Source organism: Equus przewalskii, chromosome 17 (genome assembly GCF_037783145.1).
Source record: "Equus przewalskii isolate Varuska chromosome 17, EquPr2, whole genome shotgun sequence".
Taxonomy (NCBI): Eukaryota; Metazoa; Chordata; class Mammalia; order Perissodactyla; family Equidae; genus Equus; species Equus przewalskii.
In genome coordinates, this window is record NC_091847.1 from 51,991,392 (window position 1) to 52,011,613 (window position 20,222).

At 43.3% G+C, this 20,222-nt stretch overlaps 1 long non-coding RNA gene across 2 annotated transcripts in view; it reads left to right on the forward strand.

Moving 5' to 3' along the window:
* The first annotated feature begins 687 nt into the window (after nucleotides 1-687).
* LOC139076816 (uncharacterized) overlaps nucleotides 688-20,222 on the forward strand; it is a 35,724-nt gene continuing 16,189 nt past the window's right edge. Inside the window, exon 1 of one of the 2 annotated variants that reach the window (XR_011528800.1) lies at nucleotides 688-944. This is a non-coding gene — a long non-coding RNA (uncharacterized lncRNA). The remainder of the gene's footprint in view (nucleotides 945-20,222) is intronic. The other variant, XR_011528801.1, reaches the window with a different exon arrangement.

The following is a 20,222-nucleotide window of genomic DNA, read 5'->3' on the forward strand; positions in this document are numbered from 1 at the left end:
CCTCATCATATAACTCTAAAGTATTATTATTCATCATAAAGACACAGCTGCAATATTGTATATTGTTACATACCAGACACCATGCTTCTATTTTTAGCAACTTTGAAATGAGGGTGTCTTAGAATTATACAGTGAAAGGGACCTCACTATCATACCTGCTCCAGGCTCTGTTCTGGGGCAGGTGAATGTCTGACCACCCAAGACGGCTGGCTGCTTAGTCTTATCTTTACGTCTGAAGGTGGAATTTCCAGAGGAAATTCCAATGTTATCATTCTGATGGTTAAGAGTTATTGCTTAAGTCTGAATTCTCCCTTCTCCTTTAACTAAAATAAATTTTTTCTTTATTACTACGTACATTAGTCTCCCTCACTTAGTCATCTTGGCAGGCAGAAACCATGCCAATGCATTCTTGTATTCTTTAAATCACCTTCTGGTAAGGCAGTGTGGAAATTAATAAACAGAAACCTCATTAAGTTGGAGTCTGGAGACCGAAAGGGGGAGCCCTCATGCTCTAAGTCAGTAGCAGAGCCCATCAGGAGGAAGAAAGTCTTCCTGTTCTTGACTGGCAACAAGCTCAGCCAATGAGAGGCTGTCACAACTCAGCCAATGAGAAGCCACTACACCTAGAACTCTTTGTTTACAATAGCCCTCCCAACTTTCTACTCCCTTCTCTAACAGAGCTTCTCCTCCCTTTGCTTTGGGGAAACTTGCCCGTGGCTCACCATGGTTGCAGGCCCTGAATTGCAATTCTTTGCTGATCTAGAACAAACCCATTTTTGCTGGAGAAATAACTAGCTGTTTATTTGCTTAAGGTCACCATTTTGGTGGCCCATACAGGGATACAGAGGAAACCCCTGAGGACTCCGAGGCTGCTGAGGAAACAGGTGGGGTGCTCACAGAGCCCGTTGAGCTCGCTGCTTTTCTCCGGACCCTGGAGTTTGAGAGTAAGTCTTTCTCCTGGATCCGAGCTTCCACCCTCTGCATTTGAGGCTTTACAGCCTTTATTCAAGATCTGTTTTAAGGCTTCATCCTTTTCTGGTTAAGACCTTGTTTTTCTGCAAGAACTTGGGTGGCATTTTGGCCTGATTCTCTGAATCAGGCTGTTCCTCGGAATTGCGCTAGCCTTCAGTCTGATCCCTTTTGCAACCTGGCTATTTCTACTAAAACTGTGCTAGCCTTTGGTCCAACTTGAGGCTGTTCGCTAGAACTGGGCCGGGTCAGCCTTCAGCCTGGCTCCCTTGGGAACAGACCGTTCCTTGGAACCATGTTGATCCACCTTCGGTCTGATTCCCTTTGGAACTGGATTGTTCCTCAGAACTGTGTTAGTTCAACCTTTGGTTCGTCTTTATGAAATGGGACTGTTCCTTGGAACTGGCTGGGATTAAGCCCGCAGGCTGTTTGAGCTGTTCAAGCTGTTGGAGTTACAAGATGTTTGAGTTGTTTAGACTGTTTGACAATTATTCTTTTGCTTTAGAGAAAAAACCTCTAAGAAATGAGATCTCAGCTATCTAAATATTTTGAGGGTGTCCCTCTTGTTATAGGGACCCCTGCCAATTTTGTGTTTAAAAACCATGGTCATTCTTCATTCACATTTCTAACTAAATGGACCAGTTTAACCAAGAGTAATTTAGAATATCAATGTCCGTTGTGGGGAAATTTTGAACTCCCCAAACTTACTTTTGTTAAAACCAAAGTGGACATCCATAGCTCTGTAATTTACAAAACTGAATGGAATGCCTATTTCAGTAGGCATTTTGAGGCTTCCGAACGTTACCAGGAGTCTAAAATAAAATTTTGCAGAGTAAAATTTTAAGACTGAGGCAAACAGATGATTAAAGAAACATAAAATGGCATTCAAAGCCTCACGTTCCTCTTCCCTGGCTTTTTTTTTTTTTAAAGATTTTATTTTTTTCCTTTTTCTCCCCAAAGCCCCCCAGTACTTAGCTGTATATTCTTCGATGTGGGTCCTTCTAGTTGTGGCATGTGGGACGCTGCCTCAGCGTGGTTTGATGAGCAGTGCCATGTCCGCGCCCAGGATCCGAACCAACGAAACACTGGGCTGCCTGCAGCGGAGTGCGCAAACTTAACCACTCGGCCACGGGGCCAGCCCCTTCCCTGGCTTTTTTGTCTCAGGCCCTGTCTTTGGTGCCATCTTCCTCCTTCCCCTGCACACCGCCTATCCTCCTCTGTACCTGCAGTTCCCCCATACTAACTCTGTCCTCGAACTTTCCCTTTTCCCTGAACCTCTCCCTACTCCATCTTCCTCCGAATCTATCAGATCCTCTCCCTTTAAAATTAAGCCTTTTAAGGATCCCAAGGCTAAACCCTTAATTTCTTATATTCCCTAGACTAAAGCTGAGCTATAGTCAAAGATTTTCCCAAAGTAGACAAAGATCCTGACAGGTTTGGTGAGGAATTTAATACAGCCATTCAAACTTATCAGCCTGGTGTCCCTGACTCACATCAGCTGGTTCATGTGCTTGTCAGTGAAGGCCAGGCCCAGCACTGGATGAAAACTGCTGATTGGGAAGATCCTGAAAGGTCTCTAGAATTACAACCAGCAGACCAACCCGCTGACCTGTTGTGTGACCAGGCTAATATTTTGGGGCAATTCCTAGGGCTTTCCCAAAGCCGATTGATTGGAACAAAATTCAGGCTTGTGCACAAAAACCTAATGAACCTGTTCGTGACTATTAACATTGACTTCAGATTGTTTTTAAAGAAAATTCTGGTCTTCCTTCAGGTGTTGATCCCATCCAGGTAGCTTTTAACTCTATGTTTAGTAATGGGCTGAACTGGGACCTTTCCCTTCCAGCTAAAAGGACCAGGATGAAGTGGGAAACTATGTCTACTCCAGATTTAGTTTATCTGGCAAACCAATTCTCTCACACTCAAGTCACTTGAAAGAAAGACTGCTAAAATTCTCACTGTTCAACTCCAGCAAATGAAGGCCCCTAAAGGAAACCAAAAACCTCCTAGTTTCTGCTGGTATTGCAAAGAGCCAGGACACTGGAAAAGAGCTTATTACAAATTTAAGTGCTTCAAGTGCCGTTAGCCTTCTAACCAGCCTTTCCGATGTCCTCCAAATTCCCACTGAGGGGCCTCGGAGGAACTCCCAGGGCTCTTCCTAATCCTCGCTCTTAATGGGCTTGGAGAAGTGTTTCTCCAGATTGGAGATGAATCTCTTTCTATCCTAATTGACACCAGAGCCACACTCGGTGCTCAAACTCACTTCTATAAAGCAGCCCCTGCCTCAGAGTACTAAAACAGTTCAAATAGGTGGATCTCTAATAAACCTCAAAAGGTTCCTGTCTCTGAACCCATTCCCTTTTGGTGAAGCCCTTTGAGAGACACATGACCTTTTCTCCTTAGTTCCTCCACCTCTATCCATCTATTAGGCCGAGACTTCTTGGAAGAATAACATGCTGAAATTTCTTAGTCCTGAAAGGTGGAAATAATTCTAGAATTTGACAGCAGCCATCAAAACAGCCAATGAGATGAATTAAATGACCCTTTGACATCTTTTATTTGTTCCCTCTCTGGTGGTACTGGAGCCGATTCTGGAAACACTGATCATTTGTCCCTATTGAATCAGCTACCAGCCTCCTTACGGGCAAAATCTTCAACTGATACTGGTAAAATTCACAGCGCGTCTCTCATCAAGATTCAAATAGATCCCTCAAAACCTCTCCCCCAAATTAATCAATGCCTTATAAGTCAAGAAGCTGTTCAAGCTATAAAGCCCATAACAGAAGATCAAGTGGCTCAAGGCCTCCTTACCTCTTGTACTAGTCCCTGTAATACTCCTGTTTTACCTGTGAGAAAACCCAAGACCTGAGGGTGGAGGTTTGTCCAGGACCTCTGAGCAATAAACAACATTGTTATCCCTCCACATTCTGGGTTCCTAATCCTCATATGCAACTAACATCCATTCCCACTGGAAGCAAATTCTTTATAGTAATTGATTTATTCAGTGCATTCTTTAGTATTTTAGTTGATGAAGCTAGTCAATACCTTTTTACCTTCACTTGGGAAGGAAAACAATTCACGTGGACAGTGGGCAGCAATGTCTCAGGGTTTTACTGAGAGCCCTTATTTCTCACAAATCCTGGAGGCTGATCTGGATCATATAAACTCCCTAGGGTTCTACTTTGTTGCAATGTGTGAATGATTTGCTTCCTTGCTCTCCCTCTCAAGTCTCCTCACAGGAAGACAGCATCCACTTGCTAAAATGTTTAGCCTTAAAGGGACATAAGGTCACCAGAGAGAAATTGCAGCTTGCCCAAACCCAGGTGCAATGTTTAGGGCGTCTGGTATCAGGACAAGGGCTACACCTAGATCCAGATAGGCTTCGTGGTGGCCTAAGTTTCACAAAACCCCAAACTAAGTTTCAACTGTGAGGTTTTCTCTGGCTAGTTGGTTATTGCTGAAATTAGATTCCAGATTTTTCTCTTATGACCAAACCTTTCTACATTCCTGAAGAACAACCACCCTGACCCAAGTTTATGGGAAGAACTGGACGGCATAGACTTGAAGTCCTTAAAGGAGAGTTTATGAACCCATCTGCCCTTGGACATCCCAATGATCAGATTCTCTTTTTCCTTTCTGTATAGAGAAAGGAAGGGAATGCCCTTGGGGTACACAACCAAAAACACAGGGACCACCACTGACCCATAGGGTATTATAGCCAGCAACGGGACCCTGTGGCATGGGATACCCCCCTGCCTTAGAGCCCTTACTGCCACTGCCTTTTTGGTTAAGGCCACTGAGAGGATCATTGTGGGACCACCTTTAACCATTTTTGTCCCTCATGCAGTAGAAGGCCTCCTGAGTCCTCAGCACACTCAACACGTTTCGTCTCACCGTCTATGAAATCCTTTTGTTAACTTCTCACATAACTCTTTTATGTTGTAATAACCTTAAACCTGCCACTCTTCTCCCCTCCGTTACTGACAAAGTCCCTCACGACTGCTGAACACTGGCAGATCACCTCCCAGCTTCTCAAGATGATCTGAAGGAAGCTCCTTTGGGTAAAGCCAGCCCCTCATGGTTCACTGATGGTTCTTACTAAAGGTGACAATGGCAAATGCTGTGCTGGGTGTGATATTTCAACTCCTTTTGATATCATTGAGGCAGTGCCTTTACCTATGGCTGCTTCAGCTCAACGTGCTGAATTATACACTTTTACGTGGGCTTGTACTTTAGCCAAGGGCAAAACTGCCAATATTTATACTGATAGTAGATAGGCTTTCTGAGTAGCTCATGATGTTGGAATGTTGTAGAGGCAATGTGTCTTCCTTGCTTCCAGTGGAAGTAAAATTAAAAATGGCCCCTGCATTCAGGATTACTGGATGCTATATTTTTACCTGCTGCTTTAGCTATTGTAAAGACCCTGGGGCATTCTAAACCTGACTCTCTGGAAACTGAAGGAAATCACCTTGCTGATATTTCTGTAAGGAATGCATCCCTTAAAGGAGCCAGCAATAACCAAACCTTTCTCATGGTCCCAAGGGATGTTTCCCCAAATGATAACTTAGAAAAACTGGCTAGAGAAGCCCAACGTTGGCCTCAGAAAAGAAAAAACAAGAGTAGAAATTCAATAATCATTGGTTTGATAAAAAGAGAAAGTTCTGGTTCCAACCAAAGAACAACTCAGTCCTATTGGGAACTCTAAAATTCCCACTCCTAACCACTGTACATGCATTAAACCATTGGCCTACTGACAAAATTATAGCATTCATGAAACAATATTGGTGGCAAAGTATCAACAAGGCCGCAAAAAGTGTCTACTTCACTTGTCCCACTTGTCCAAAATACAATTCAAGGAAGCCTGTTCATACTGCTCCCAGACGATTTAAACTGCTTAATGGTCCATTTGAGGTTTAGCAAATGGATTTCATACAATGTCCCCCGTTTCGTGGCTATAAATATGCTTTAGTCATGGTCTGTATGTTTTCTCACTGGACTGCGGCCTTCTCTTGCAGACAGGCTACTGCCTCTTCTATGGCTAAAGTCCTTCCGGAAAGGGTTATCCCTGCCTGGGGAACTCCTCTCGAACTTCATGATGCTGGAGGGATCCAGTTTACTGGTCAGGGACTTTGATAAGTCTGCACTGTTTGGCCAGTTTTAAGACACTTTCACTGTACTTACCAGCCTCAATCTTCTGGTTTAGTGGAACACACTAACGGCATTATTAAGACTCAATGGGCAAAGTTTGTAGAGACCCTCCAAATACCTTGGCCAGAAGCATTCCAGTTGGTCCTTCTAAATATCAGATCCACACCCTTTGAACTCATAAACTCTCATCCTTTGAGAGAGTCGCAGGATGCCGACTGCACTGGCTCCTGCCTCTCTTGACCCACACCCAATAAAAGGAGATAGTTTCCAATATTGCAAATGCCTAACTGCTTCTATTCAAAATAACCACGTTTTGGTAGAGCAATCTCTTCACAGTGCGCTCCAGGGAGACAGAGACCTAAAGCACAACACCTTGCAACCTGGAGATTTTGTCTATTGAAAAAGACACCTCCAGAAGGACTCAACCTCGCTGGAAAGCTCCTATCAGGTACCGTCAACTAACCTTGTACTGCAAAACTCCAGGAAACAGACTCTTGGATTCACGTGACACACATAAAGAAAGCACCAAACCCTGACTGGACCTGCACATCATCTGGTGACTTAAAAGTAAAGATTTCCTGGGATTGAAGCGGATGACATCTAATGAAACATTTTCTCAAGATGTTCACACCAGGCCTGCTGGAAGTTTGTCTGCCAAACCTTTGATGATGACGTGACGTTTCAGATGATCTCCAGTGCCTATGATCTCGATAACATATGGACTTTAGCAAAGAAAAATGCCTGAGAGTTCTCCCTCCCACACCTCCTTTTTACTCAAATGTGGCCGTAATAGCTTTCCAGTCTGTGCGCTTTCCTTCCGATGTGGGACACCACATCCAGGAAAGGTCCTTGCTGGCACCCACAGACAAAAAGTTGATGAAACCGGACAAACCTGACTCTTGATCACTGATGCTTTCAGAGAAAGACCTTGATGGAAAGGAGAAATGTGGAAATTAATAAACAGAAACCTCATTAAATTGGAGTCAGGAGGCCAAAAGGGGGAGCCCTCATGCCCTATGTGACAGCAGAGCCCAAGAGGAAGAAGAAAGATTTCCTCTTCTTGATGGACAAGAAACTCAACCAATGAGAGGCTGTCACAACTCAACCAATGAAAAGCCACTACCCCTAGAACTCTTTGTTTACAATAGTCCTCCCAACTTCCTCTTCCTGTCTATAAAAGTTTCTCCTCCCTTTGCTGCTGGGGACTTGCATGTGGCTCGCCGTGGTTCCAAGCCCCAAACTGCAACTCTTTGCTGATCTGGAATAAACCCATTTTCGCTAGAGAAATAACCAGCTGTCTATTTGCTTAAGGTCAATAGCAGTACATAGTAAACATTCAAGAAATGTCCATTGGATCAAATTTAATGTTTGTATCTACATGGGTAGAAAGAACACTACTCATAGCATATTTTATACCAAGAGTGTAGGGCCTGCAGTCCCGACCCCCTGGAGGCTCAGGCTGAAAGATGACAGAAATCTAAGAGTCCTGGGCTAAGGGGTGGTGTGACTATGGTGTGCGCACCCCAGTTTGGAAAGTTGCACTTGAACCTTCTTTCCATAGGCTTTTCAAAGTGCCCTGTTGGTTGCTTCCTGGTGTTTTACGCTCTTTGATGCAGAGATTAATGAATGATTCCATCAAATTTGTCTAGTTATCAGTGCTATCTGCTCTATAATTACTATATTAATTCACCTCTACCTCTTGGCCCCCATCTTTTAAAAGATGAGTACAACACTTGCTCTTATTTCTACTCGAAAGGAACTTCTGTCCTCCATAGTCTGAAAAAAAAAAATCTAGGTGCTTGAAGGCTCTTTCTGCATGTTATTAGTGCTGGCTTACTTGCATGAATCCAGTTTTCACAGATTCTCAGTAAAACTTTTTGGCCCTGTGGTCTCACCCAGTTTAAGTTTTTCAATATAATCCTGATTGGTTTAAAATTCACATCTGATATTTTCAAAAAGAGAGACCCAAGAGACAAACAACCACCTTTGCCTTTTATTATCCTCTCGAGCATTCCTTCCTGTGGTGGAGACTGGCCTGGGCCTCTCCTTCACTGGCGTTTGGTTGTGGGCTGGTTCTGCTGCTGCAAAAGCAGCTTCTGTGACACTCGGACCCCAAGAAGCAAGAGACCCAAGGAGCTGAGCAAAGGCATTGGGCTCAGAGTATTATGACCCAGGTTCGAAGGATGTTTTGTTTGTTTTGGTATCTTCTGCATTCCTTCCTGGTTTCGTCCCCCATTTCCACTCTTACACACTTGTGCTGTTTCCTTATAAACGTCTTGAGTGATCTGGCCTAGTTTCTTCTATTTCTCAGTGCTTTTCCATTTGCCCTTCAGCTCTCGATGAAGTCCCAAAAGTACTCAGTTTGTCTCCTGGTTATTTGTGTGGTCTCTACACTGCTATAATTTTTTAGAACCTGCAACACTACCTTTTTGAATGGCAGTGCTGGATTACTTGGTCTGATGGTTAATTTTGCCTGTCAGCTTGACTAGGCCATGGTCAAGCACCAGTCTAGATGTTGTGAGAGGGTATGTTTTTAGATGTGATTAACATTTCAATCAGTAGACTTTGAGTAAAGCAGATTATCCTCCATAATGTTGGTGGGCCTCATCCAATCAGTTGAAGGCCTTAAAAGAAAAGACTGAGGTCGCCCAAGGAGAAGAGAATTCTGTTTCCAGACTGCCTTCAAACTTGAACTGCAACATCAATTCTTCCCAGTTCTCCAGGTCTCCACCCTGCCCTGCAGATTTCAGATTTGCCAGCCCCCAGGATCATGTGAACCAATGCCTTAAATTATTCTCTATCCCTCTCTTTATCTCTATCTCTATCTCTGTCTCTCTCCCTCTCTCTATCTCTTTCTGTCTCTATATCTAACCTCTCTCTAAGGCTAGGATATATCTATATCTATATCTATATCTATATCTATATCTATATCTATATATCTCCTTTTGGTTCTGTTTCTCTGGAAAACTCTGATCGATACACTCGGTCCTCAAAACTCCCTCTTCAATGAACCCTTCCTGGCCTGAGTCTACTGATTTTTATTTACATTATCAAAGTTCATCTATTTCTTAAAGCTACTTTTGTTTTTTCTTCCTTTTTCTCAGGACCTTGAAAATAATCAATCACCTTGTCATTATTTCTTCCAAAGCCCCAGAATTATGGGAATAATAATAACAATTACTTGTATCTGTGTAGTGCTTTACATTCACAAAATGCACTTAATCTCACAAAAACGTGAGATGGGTAAGGTAGGTATTATTACAGGTGAAGAAAGTAGGATTTGGGCATCCTAAGTAACTTACTCAAGTCAACACTGATAATAGGCAGCAGAATTAAAAAGGAAGCTCAGGATCCTGTTCTCTTTCAATAAGATTTGACGTTTTAATTAATAATTCCCAAGTCCTGAGTCCTTGGGCCTAAGCTTCTCCGAGCCTGAGATTTGTTTGAAAACTTGAGCTAATGAATACAGCCAGGTCCCACATCCCCGACGTCCTTAGGCACCATCTTTTCTCTGAGGCTGGAGAGGAGGGAGGCGGCTCTCGGGGAGTACTCAGTGGTAGGCTAAGGCACTTGAACTCTGTCTTAGGAGGGGTCTGGGTACCACTGAGGGTTTGCATCATAGTCTCATCATCCCTCTTTTTTGTAATCACTGTGATCCCAAGGCAAGGTCCACAAACGCCTTTCTCTGTTTACACATTCCTCGCATTTTCATTCCAATATTTCGGTAAGGAATGAGGTTGTCATCCGTTCTTCTCTATCATCTTTACAAATGTTTAAGGAACTTAACTTGGAATTGCCAAATCTGGGTCAGAGACTGGTCTGAGTTATTTCCTGATGTGTTGGAGCTGAGTCCTGTGAGTGTGTCCTTGGCCTGCCAGCTGGGGTATCACGGAGGTGGTGGGGGCACACAGAGGGAGACACGTGTCCCTGGCGCTGGTCTAGGGGGCTCAGCAAAGCTTCCCTTTGCAAATTCTGGGGCTGCATGTGGGGAGAAAGAGTGCAAACAGGGAACGCCACTGTCTTCATTCATGACCCTTCATTCCCGGGAAATCCACCCAGGTTCTGAAAACAACCTCGTCCTGGCCCCATAAACTTCATTTTCTCTGCAGCAAAGAAAAAGTAAACACATCTGTTCTTCACCTGCCCCTTCCTTTCCATTCAAATTTAGCCTGGAGAGGAAACCTTTTCTTCCGTGGCTGGAAGATTCTGATGTCACACCACTAGAGGGGCGACAAGTTCCTAAATCTCAGGCTCCCTTGCTGAGGCTTCTCCATCCACCCCTGACATCAGGGCCAAAGGGGCCCGGAGACAAGTGGGGACGGGTCTAAAACCACTCTCAGACGGTTTTAATAATATGAATATTGTGTAATATGAATAACAGAAATAACAGTAACCACTAATGAGTGCTTACTCAGAATTAGGCACAGCACTAAATCTTTGATACACATTATTTCATCAAGGAGCTGTTCCCTCCGCTTCCAGATGAAGCTCAGGAAGGTTAAGTAGCTGCTCAAGGACTCACAGCTGGAACATGGTTGGAGAAATGGTTCTCGGCCTTTTTAGAGGCCCATGGCCTCCAGCAGGAGCTGCAGCTGCCCATGGATAAAAGTCGCTGGGGTGAACCCAGAGAATGAAGTCCTTGTGCCTGCAAGTTGGTTCTAGTTAGGTCTCTTCTGGAACAGCAACGGTTCCAGGTCAGCAGTTCTAGATACTCAGTATCTCCAAGGTCACCCCAGAGTGAGCCAAAACATCCTCAGCCTTGAGGTGTCCTTGTCCTGGTCTTGGGGCTTCTAAGGCATCAGTGACTCCAGCTGCTCTTCCATGTTCACCACAGCAATGCCCATCAGACGCGGCATTCCCACCATCCTCTTTACTCGGGCAACATAAATTTTGGGCTGATTAGGGGTGGGAGTGTGGGAGGGGTGTGGGGAGAAACAGCCAGGCTGGGTAAGGAAGAGCTTAATTGCCTTTCTCTTCCTTCTGTTGACCTCTCTCATCGCCCCTAACTCTGATTCAAAAAGATATCAGGGGACCCACCACCCTAGACCTCTTGGGGAGACTTGTCTGCTCTGAATGGCTAGGACAAAAGCCATTCGAAGTTACAGGTCAAATAAACACTGCTTATGTGTCAACGCATGGCCAGTGAATGTACGCTCCCTGGGCACGTTCAATGTACCCTGTGTTCTTGTGACAAGAGGTGGGAAGATGTACAGCTAGGTGAGGCACTACATAACTTTAGAGCCACTATTTCAGCGACACTTGGGGGGAAAATGTAACTCTAATTAATTTTGGAACCAAAGCAGACGGTGCCAGCCACTGAACCTGGCTCCCTCCCACTGAGGAGTGCTTCTCAATTCAAAGTGCTCCCTTGCTGGGCTTTATACATGAAGCCCTGCCTGGAGTTGCTGGCAGGAAGGGCCAGGAAGATCCAGGACAGACAACCATGGAGATGCAAGGCAAACCAAAGGCTTGCTCAGGCACTAGATGACACATCGCTGGAACATCATCCTTTTGCTCAGCTCCTGGGAGTTCTCGTGAGCTAATGGAGAGTCTCAATGTGAGGATCAAGTGAGGGACACAATGAAAAGGAAATGAGCACAGGACAGATCACGGCCCTCGGTTCTTCACACTCTTTCTGCTTCCAGTCGTGCGTCTCTGCGTCCTTTCAAGCTCTCTTTTCTGGTGGGAGGTGTGCCAGGCCTCCTGTTTAGGTCAGAGGGTTTGCTGAATGCTCATTTTATCTCCCCTTGCAGATTTGACTGTTGTGAGAGGAGACTTTTTTGTCTGTGGTTGTTAGGTTTTAAATCCAGGTGAATCGTCATTTTTCTTAGAGCTTTAGAAGATGTTGGCTTTGGGAAAGGCCCATTTTTATTTCAAGATGGGTATTTGAGTGGTTGCTGATGGAATTATCCTTTCTGCCTAGGTGCTATGAAAATTTTCTAGTTTCAGAACATATGTGCAGAACTTTGTGTGGAAAACCAGCCCACACACCACACCCTCCCCAACACACACACATACACGCACACACCCCCTCAGTGAGTTTTCTTATGGAATAATAAACTGCCCAAAGCCAGGTTGGAAGCAATGCAGTGCTGTGAAAGAAGGGAGATCGGAAATCACTACTTCACCCCAAGTTTGAGGTATCAGTGTGATTCGGTTATAGGTGGCACCAGTTATTGTGACGTTAGCATGGTTAAGAAATCACCATGGTGTTCTTACCCACACGTCGTGAATAATACAACCTTTCTTTCGACTATTTGGAAGACTTCCCTCAAAACGTAGCCCTCTTTAACTCCCAATAGGAGGATGTTTCCATAAAGAGTTCAAGAATTCAGCTGACGAAACAGCTAGAGAAAATAAATTAAGTAAAATCATTCCTTTTATTCATTTGTAAATGTTCAATTCAAAGTCAGGGTTTCCTAAAATGTGTGTATGCGTCAGAGTCACCTGGGATTCTTCTGGGCCTCAGTCCACGTGGGAATCAGAACCCTCAGGGGTGAGACTGGAGAATGGGGGGTAATAGTTCCCTCAGGTGATCCTAGGACATCTTAAAGTTTGAGACCCTCCCTGGAGGAGGCAATCCCCTCACAGCCTAAACAGTTATGCCTCACAAAACCTGCCGCTGGGTTGATATCATTTTCTTCCTGACTTGAAATTTATAAAGTTGGTCTCATGCATCTTAGTTAATTCAATTCATCAAGCATTTATTGAGTGACACTGATGTGCTGTCGGGGACACAAGGATGAGCAAGGTCCAGTTCTTGTCCTCACTAATCTTACAGTTGAGTAAGAAGGATCAGACAAATGCACAAGTAAGTACAGTGCAAGGCAGAAAATGGTGAGGTGCTCCCAAGCAAGAGCTCTACCAAGTACCAGAAGTTCAGAGGAGACATGACCACATCCGCAAGGAGGACCAGGAAAGCCATGGTTTTTGAGATGAGCCTAGAGTGATGAAGAGAATTTCACAAGTGGAGTTGTGGGGTGTGTTGGGATTCTGGGAAGAAGGAACAATGTAGGCAAAGGTGTACAGGCGGGAATGTTCAGGAACCCACAGTTAGTGTGTTTGAGACAGAAAGTAGTTTAGAACCCTCTTGTGACTGTCTGGAATGCTGGGTAGATGATTTATTTTATTATTTATTTATTTTGAAGAAGACTAGCCCTGAGCTAACATCTGCCGCCAATCCTCCTCTTTTTGCTGAGGAAGACTGGCCCTGAGCTAACATCTGTGCCCATCTTCCTCTATATGTGGGATGCCTGCCACAGCATGGCTTGACAAGCGGTGCATAGGTCCGCACCCAGGATCCGAACCAGTGAACCCCAGGCCGCTGAAGCAGAACATGCAAACTTAACTGCTGCACCACTGGGCCAGCCCCTAGATGATTTTTTTTTTAATTGAGATAGAATTCACGTCATAAAATTCATCCTTTTAAAGTGTGCAGTTCAGTGGTTTGCAGTGTATTTGCAGAGTTGTGCAATCATCAACATCTAATTTCAGAACACTTTCATCACCGCAAAAAGAACCCCTATACCTGGTAGCAGCCACTCCTCGTTCTCCCCTCCCCCAGCCCCCGGCAGCCCCCAATCTGCTTTCTGTCTGTGTGGTTTGGGCAGATGAATTTGTACATAATTAAACAGAGAGTAGGGCGCTATTAATTATTTTAATTAAGGTAAAATTTGCATATAGTGAAATGCACAGATCTCAGTAGACAATTCAATGAGTTTTGATAAATGTATGTACTTATCTTACTAATTCTCCAAAATACAGAACATTTTCATCACCCTGGAAAGTTCTCTTGTGCCCCCTTCTAGATAATCCCTTCCCCATAAGCAACCTTTGTACTGATTTCTATCACCATAAGTTAGTTCTGTTTTTTCTTAAACTTCATGTAAACGGAAGCACACAATAGGCACTCTTTCGTGTCTGGCTTCTTTTGCTCAAAATGGTATTTTGAGATTCATTCCTGTTGTTGCGTGTGTCCGTAGTTCATTCTTTTTTGTTGCTAAGTAGTATGAATGTACCACATTTTGTTTATCCATGCCTCTGTCGTAGACATTTGAGTTGTTTCCAGTTTATGAACAACCGTGAACAAAGCAGCTGAGACCTTCTCTTTTTGGGGTATGTGCTTCATTTTTTGGGGGAGGGTAAATACCTAGGAGTGGGATTGTTGGTCAGGGAGCTACTGATTTTTCAGAGCAAGAACGTGGTCCCACCAGACTGAGCTTTGTATGCAGGCAGAATCAGGAATGGGAGCTCAGAAAGTCAGAAGGGGTGACACCCCTTGTGACTGGGAGTCAGAATACACAGAACTTGGAAAATGAGCGGAGATGGGGGGACAGTGGAAACAGAAGCCTTAAAGACTATTTATCTGGTATTTATCCTCCAGGCGTTCTTAGGTTCTGGGCAGTCCGATTTGTAGCATGATAGACTTATTCTCATTTGTGGGAAAGATAAAGGTTTTGGTTTTGGACAACAAGATGGATCACTGTCCCCAAAAGGCCATCTCCCAACACCTTCCAGAGTGCCTGGCTTGGAGTATCAGTTGAGTGAATGAATTGCTAACAATGATTTGATACTTGGGTAGAAAGAAAGGGCATCACAGAGAGTGGGTGGGCTGAGGCAGAAGCTCACACACCAGAAATTAGCCCACTTGCTGGACTGGTTGATTAGATTAGTTACTTGTGTAATGAGGTGGAGAATTTTATTCATCAGAAATTCTTCTCCAGAATTGCTCCCAAGAAAATCAGTCAGAGCATGCCCAGTGATTCTCCCTCCTTCCCCCCCCCCCCCCCAGGGAATGCCGGGGGCCTCCCAGACACGTTTATTCAGAGAGGATATTTATGGGCACTAGAGGCACAAGAAAGCTGCTGAATTAGAATTTAGGAAATATGGGGTGGGGTTTTTTTCCTTACTGTGCTGACTATGAACAACTTTAATAATCTATTTCTTGGTTTTCTTATCTGTAGAATGGGAATAATAATAACATCTATTTCATTTCTCTTATAAATAAGTAGATTATAAAAATCAAAAGAGATCATAAATGCTAAAATACTTTGAAAAAGGTAGGCTCCTCATTGCCTTCCAAATAATGAAAGAACCAACGAAGTTCTCAGCTTTCTATGCCCCAATAATTGCTTTCAATTATTGAAATTTTCAATTATTTCAATAAAAGCAATGCTCCAAATTGCTTTGTAATTTATTCTCCCACTATTGTCTCTGCAGACAACCCTCCAGACGCCAACTGTGGCCAACAAATGTCTTAGGCTGGCCCGCAGCCATGCTCAGCCTTTGCCCAGCCTGGGTTGTCCTCTTTCCTGCTCTGATCCCAAGAAATCCTTCCTAAAGTCTGTCACTCACACTAACTCCTTCCTAGAGTCTCGTCTTATGACACCCTCCTATTCAGCTTTTGTGCTCCAAAAGCAGAGGATTTACAGCAGAGGTCACTTGCCCTTGAGATTTCAATAAAATTGACTCACACCAGTCCCATGGAAGTGCTCCATCCTCTCCTCCATCTGCAAATTTGCGGGAATTTGTGCAAATTACAAACTCATGGGCGTTTCTGGCTCCAAGTTCTCGCTCTCTCTGAATTTTTAATGGCTCTTTCATCTCTCAACAGATATGGGATTCACCTCACCCTCCTTTTTTATAGTTTCCACCACACAAACCACTCAGAGGAGGAGGCATTTGTGTGTCAAGTTTACTAGAGGGGCTGGCCAGGTGGCACAGCAGTTAAATTCCCATATTCCGCTTCAGTGGCCCAGGGTTCACTGGTTCAGATCCTGGGTGCGGACATGGCGCCGTTTGGCAAGCCATGCTGTGGCGGGCGTCCCACATATAAAGTAGAGGAATATGGGCATGGATGTCAGCTCAGGGCCAGTCTTTCTCAGCAAAAAGCGGAGGATTGGTAGCAGATGTTAGCTCAGGGCTAATCCTCCTCAAAAAAGAAAAAAAGTTTGCTAGAGAGTTGAGGCAACGGAGGGAGGTTTGTATTCTTGCAACATGTATGCCATAAGATTACATCTTATACAGCCTACCTCTTGAAATTTCTTCGGTCACTCTGCTGTAAGAATATCTCATGGGCTGCTTTTCTCCACAGGCATAACCCTCCATTTGGCCTGCCCGCCATCCCTCCTTCTTTCCTTCTACTTCCTTCTCTTCTTGACTCTCCTTTGCTCATCCTAAATTCCTTTAGCCAGTTCTTTGGCTCCTTCCAAACTTCAGCTTCAGGGTCTCACCTTCACGCCTGGAAGAGATTATCAGATTTTTTTCCCTGAAGATAGTTTCCTCTTTAAAATATACTTCCCACCTTTTGTTACATTGACTAAAGTTATTTATGATTGTGTCTTACAGCCCCTACTGGGTTACATGCACTTTCATAGCAGTGTTTATTTCTGGTTCATATTTTTTTAAATTCCCCCAGAGTTCAAACCCCAGGCCTTGTACATAGTAGATGCTTAGTGTTGAATGAATGAGTGATTGAATGAATGCATGAGGGAAAGCTGGTATCCATTATACGACCCCCAGCAAAAGCAGAGTGGAAGGAATAGAAGCACCAGGTTTCCATGATAGGGTATTAATATGTTTCAATCACCACCAGAAGAGATCAATATGGGGTACAGAGAGCCCCTCCAGAGCTCAGCCTGACCTAATGAGCAGGTGAATGCCGGGCCAGGGTCCAGGCAGCCTTTGTGCTGCGCCTTTTTCCTGGGAAATGAGTGTGCAGCACCGATTCTTTTCAGAGAGGCTGCTGACCTTCAGTTGAATGGTAACAATTTATGACCATTACCAATGAGAACTAGAACTGCTCCTGTGACCCATGGGATTTGTCCTTTCCATCCCATTTGTTACCCTTCAGAACAGATTTCCTTCAGAATTGTCACAAGGAGTAACAATTCAGGGCAGACTCACAAAAACCCTCATACTCGCTGATTGGAAACATGAAACACGTATTTCATTACAAAGACTCTTCCATTCATCCGATAAAAAACGGAGAAAGAGAAAGAAGACTGTGGCTCGAGCAACAATGAAAGAGTCTGTACAATACAGAGCATGCTCTTGAAGTTGCCATTGAATCCTGTAGTTCTTTACATCCTGAAAGTAAAAATACTAATGTTTGTGGAGTTTTATAGTTCACTAGTGTGTTCATCCAAGAGGTACATGATTTAACTAAATCTTTGCAATAAGCCTATAAAGGGGGAATCGTCACTATTCCCATTCTGCAGATGAGGGAACTGAGACCCAGAGAGGCCAATTTTCCCAATGTCAGACGCCTAGGAAGTGGCAGAGCTGAAGCCAGAAGTCCGTCTTCTGACTCCAAATCTTATTTGCTTTCCCTCACACCATGTCACCTTGCCTGTAAGATAACCGTTGAACCCTGTTTATACATGGCACATTCAGAGCTCTGGGACCTAAAAATCCAGAAGGATAACACTACCTTAAGAAAATGTATAAAATCATTGGCCTAATGAGTGATGCCATAGGCTTAGTTACCTACAATCCGGTCATATTCTCAAGAGTAATTGCTGAAGTGAATAAATCATTTTGCACTTCTGTATCTTAGTTTTGACCCGTTACTTGGAGTGAGTAAACCTAGAGTGTGTAGTGCCTGATCCAAGAGAGCACACAGGGTTTCAGAAAGCTGGAAGGGAAAAAGTGAGTGTAGGCTTTCTCTCCTGCTCCAGGAAATTTTCCCTGGCTCACCTCGCTGTAGCGGTCAGCAGAGCATAATGGTTAAGATCCTATGTTTTGGAGTCTGACTGACGTGGGTGTGTGTCCTGGCTCTACCATCGACTTTGGGCGAGTTACTTAGCCTCTCTAAGCTCCAGTTTCCTCTTCCTCACCTGTAAAATGAGAACACGTCAGTTTGGATTCTTTGGTTGTAAGCAACAGAAATGGACTCACGTATGCCAAAAAGGGTAATTTATTGAAATGACCTTAGTTCTCTCCCAGAATTGGAGGGAAATTGCATGATCAGGCCTTGCAAAGAATAGAAACCCGGCAACTCCATGGATCTGAATGGCAGAAGAAACACGTTCTTGTCAGCACTCTGACATCAAAGTGACTCTACCACCGTTTTCCATTCTGGTGTCACTCAGGGCAGGCTTGACTGGCTTAACTTGAGTCATGTGGCCACACTTGGACAAGGAGAAGGGGTCGGGGAACTTGATTGACAGTCCCTTCAGAACCATATGGAATAGGGCAGAGGTAGTTACAAAGAAAGTTGGAGTGCTGCTTTGAAAAAAGGAGAAGACAAAAGCAGATTTATTACAGGAATAAAAAATAGTACTCCATAGGGTTGTTTTCAGGATTAAAAGACGTAATAAATTTAAAGTGCTTAGTATGATGTCTGACACACAGTAGGTACTTAATCAATACTTGTTGTTGTTGTTAGCCTGGAACAGAAATGAATTGAAAAGGAATATAAATAATCCAAGGAGATAAATAAAGCGAAAGAGAAAAGTTTTCAACGGGTGGCTTGGGAGGGCAAAATAGGGACCTCCTTCTCCCCTAATACCATGACCACCCCTAAAATACCATGAAATCTGTAATGAATGCCTTTAATTATTTGAACATCCTATTTTGTCTAAAGAATGCTAAGTGCAGAGGCACCAGTAAATTGACACAACCGAAGATTATTTCACTGATAAACTGAATAACAGATACATAGACACATCTATATAGAAAGCAAATGGCAATAAAGGTGAAGTATAAATGATTCATTTTCAGAAAATTTGGTTTTAACAATCTAAGGGATGCAATGAATATTTTATAATTATTATGATGGAATCATTTTAAAATTACAGTAAAATGGTTCTCACTTATTCCTCTGTAACATGAATGAAATGTATTGGCAATTAACAATTATTCTCTGATATTTCTGCATACCACACTAACTGCAATGAACATTAATATTTATGTGTTACCTACACTGTTACTGACTGGGCCAGATTTGGTCCCTAGATCCTCGTTTCTCTATTCCTAGAGACATAAATGGGAGTTGCAAGTGAGTATCAGAAGGCACATTTTCAACTGCTGTAGTTGATCATTCTTATAGTTGATATCCTGAAAGCTTCATAACCGTGGCAAATCAGCCCTCACTCTGGGAACGGTCTTAAACAAGTTGGAAGCCATAAACCTATAGACAGGGCCGAATGTAGCTGGACAGTCACTCAGCTTAATGGCGAAAACATGGCTCTATTATTTCTAAAATCACAAAGTATTTGAATTAAGATTTAGAACAAAGCAATCATATCTATCTATCATCTGTCTCTCTATCTAATCAATAGACACAGCCTCCGAAATTTACACTGGGACTACTTCATGTGATACTGGAGAATGTATCCCTTTTGGTTCTCAAATCTGCATCTAAACCTTGACGTTTCTAGATCTTTGTAAGAAGAGACAACGCATCTCTGTTGTGGACCTTCTGCCTCAGAGGACCCACCCTGCTACCATCAGAACTTGCCTTTTGAGGATTAGTTAATGCCTACAGCATTTAAAACAATCTGAGACTTCAGAATGTATTTTGCATCCATTCTTCCTTCATTTATAAAGAAAATGAAGTGGAAAAGTTTTCAAACCTGTAGTTTTAAAGACAATCCTTGAAAGCTCACAATGAGTGAGGAAACTTTTTTTTTAAAGATTATTGTTAACTTGAAATGCTTTTCATAATTGATATCATGAGACATCCCTCTAATATATCTATCTATCTAATAATATAATATATAAGACATCCCGTCATTATATTTGGCAATAGGCAGGACTCAGATAAGGGTTTAAGAGAGCTAAAAACAAGGAAAACATATGTTTGTTATCTAAATTGTTATGTGTATCCTGGCACTTAATATTTCTAAAGTAGTGGGGATTTTAAACAGCTCATTCTTGTCAGTTGCTTTTTAATGAATTTGGACTTGAATGATTATCTTAGTTAGAGTCCACCACACTTGCTGTATGGGACACTTACATGTGCTTGGCATCCTTAGTGAGAACAAGGTTCCCACAGCATCGCACCCATTGCTCTGCTCCAACACACCTCTTAAAATTCTGGTCAGCCTCTCCCAATCAGATACCGAAAAGCAATGAGGCATCATGGGCAATGTAGTAGCAAA